Below are 2,921 nucleotides of genomic sequence, written 5' to 3'. Positions count from 1 at the left end.
CATCATCCTCAGAGAAATTAGTTGGACTCCTTACAAGCACAGTCTCTTGTGTTTTTTTTTTTTTTTTCTTGTTTTTGTTTTGCTTTTTGTCTTTTTTTAACAATTGAAGCACATGTAAAATTATGATCTGAAGATTTTTTTGCATTATGTTTTTGAAAATATTTTTGTAGAAATTTAACCATTTGATTATCATTCTCTCCAAAAATGAGAGAGAATATTCCCACGTACAGTAACCCTCCCCATACACAGACAGTTGGCAGAATAACACACAAGAATTTGATCACCTTGGCTTAGGATTTTGCACAAAAATCAAGCTCACTCTGCTGGTATTTCAAGTCCAACATTCTGCAGCTCAGTCTTAATTTCATTCTGGCATTCACATATCTCTCCACATAAAGCCATCCTGCTCAGGTAAATACCAACACAGAGATATTCCATTCATTCTGAATAAACTCACAAACCTCATCCCCAAATATATATATAAAAAATCTCAACCTTATTTTTTTTTTCACTGTAGCCTGCATCAACATTGAATCATTAAGCCACCAAAAGCATTGAAAAGGAATTTAGCACTGAAAAAGAAAACAGTGGAAAGGGAAAGAATGGTTCACCATTGACAGTGATGTTCTTGTCATTCATAACACTCAATGAAACACTGATAATGAAAAGGTTTCTATATAAGTTGTTCCATATACAGTTTAATCTGTCTCTACATCACATGACCAACCTTTTAATTTATATTATGCTTCCACCATCTTTGTTCTCCATTCCACAGTTATTGTCGAAAATGAAAGAATAACTTTAGGACACTAACTGATCAGACTGACAGTGTTTTATTATGCTTGTACTGCAAGCTTTGGTAGCTGTCTTTACAGAGATGAAAATCAATAACGCGCAGTGGAACTGCTGGACAGTTAAATTGTAAAATTTTTCACATGCTGTGAATTATTTCATTTAAATAAATGGAATGGTGCATTGCTCTGCAAAGGTTACACCATGTGCAAGTCAAATCCCATCCAAACCATTTGTAAATCCATTATCCTTTATCCCAGCTTTGTCGATAATCAGTCGCATTTGTTCGCCAATCGCCAGGGGGAAATTAAAATATGCTTGTTTCACAGAGACCAAAGCGAAAGGCATATCTACCTCTTCATACTTTCTGCACAAGGTCACTGTTTCCATGGCGACAGTCTGATGGCTAGTTTTGCCTCCTTATTCCTTATCTTTTTTTTCACTCCTCTCCCTTGATATCTGCAATATCTCTGTTTGAAGACCTCTCATGACTGTTGTAGATCTGGCTCCCCACCCACTGTTCTTCACTTTTCATCCCCACCTCCCCCTTCCTTAAGCCTTCCTCTTTGAAAGACTAAATGAAAAAGCAAAGCGTAAACAGACTACAGGAGAGACAATGTTTTGATGGTCTATAAATGATGCAACATCAAAGTGTGTGTGTTTTTCTCTGACAAAAATGAGACTGAGCAGGGGTCGCTTCAATATCAAAGGCCTCTACCCCCTGTTAGATGTTGGGCACAGGGAGAGTGGAAAAGTCTCATGCTGTTTTATTATCAGCTTTCCTCTGTTAGTCTGCAAATGAACTGCTGATACAGATTAATGAGCTATAAACCATATCTCCTTATTTTGTTGCAGGTTCCTAGCTGCTTCGCTGACTATGTTAGCCCAGTCTCCGTTAGTCTGACAGGGTCACACTACATTACAAAGCAGCCTCATTTGCCTCTTTATCTGTATAACAGATGGACTATCAGCGCCCAAACTCGTGTGACCCTGGGGTGATGGCAAGGTAAGACGACAATGAGTGGACGTAGATCATTACTGGGTTAACAGGGAGGATACAGACCGCAGCCTTATGCTCCCCTTCATTTTCCCAAACAATATTCTGCCATCGTACGGCACATGCCGACGGATAAAGTGTGACAAATGAGACATGGCGAGGGGTGAGGAACGTGCCTGAGCTAAGTGACAGAGAGACAATCAAAGAAGCAAGAGGACAGAGAGGCAAGGAGGCAGGGGGGGACAGGATAGAAAGGAAAAGAAAGGAAAGGAAAAACAGAGGATTCCGTGATAGAAGAAGAGAGGTGGAGTAGAAGGAAAGAAGTAGTAAAGGTAGAAGTGGAAAAAAAAAAGTAGGAGGAGGAATGGGAGCAAGAACTTAATCTTAATTAAAGTGAAGGATGTATGGCTGTTGTTTAGGAGCCACAGGGGAAATACACATTTACTCATTTGGCTGCTTTGCTCCTCAGGCATGCTGGCTTCACTGTGATATCATCCAGAGCTGTGTCATTAAAAGATCTCATTTTGTGCTGAGTGACAGCTAGAGAAAAATGTTTTGTCTATCATAAACCTCTGCCAAATTGTACAAGGTATGCTGAAAAACTAGCAAATAAGTGTCTATGAAGATTCTCAGTCTTCCAGGTCATAGTTATCCAACGAAGGTTAAAGTCAAGGGCAACTGGACTTGGTTGAAGATACTGGAACAAGATCCAAGAAGAACAAAACTACAGGGGAGGAGGAAAAGAAGGTCAAACGCAACAACATTGTGATTCCTTACATGTCTGGAGTATCAGAGAAACTCAGGAGGATTTTCAACAAACACAACATCCCTGTGTTTTTTAAACCCAAGAACACACTAAGACAGATACTGGTACACCCCAAAGACCGCACACCCAAACACAAGAAAAGCAATCTAGTGTATGCGGTCCAATGCAGTGAGGAATGCACAGACCTGCATATTGGGGAGACTAAACAACCACTACACAAACGCATGGCTCAACACAGAAGGGCCGACTCCTCAGGTCAAGACTCTGCAGTCTACTTACATCTGAAGGACAGAGGACACTCGTTTGAGGACCACCAGGTGCACATTTTAGACAGAGAAGATGGATGGTTTGAAAGAGGTGTCAAGG

This window comes from Micropterus dolomieu, linkage group LG20 (assembly GCF_021292245.1).
Source record: "Micropterus dolomieu isolate WLL.071019.BEF.003 ecotype Adirondacks linkage group LG20, ASM2129224v1, whole genome shotgun sequence".
NCBI lineage: Eukaryota > Metazoa > Chordata > Actinopteri > Centrarchiformes > Centrarchidae > Micropterus > Micropterus dolomieu.
The sequence above is the reverse complement of the archived record's forward strand: the minus strand, read 5'-3'. Positions refer to the sequence as shown.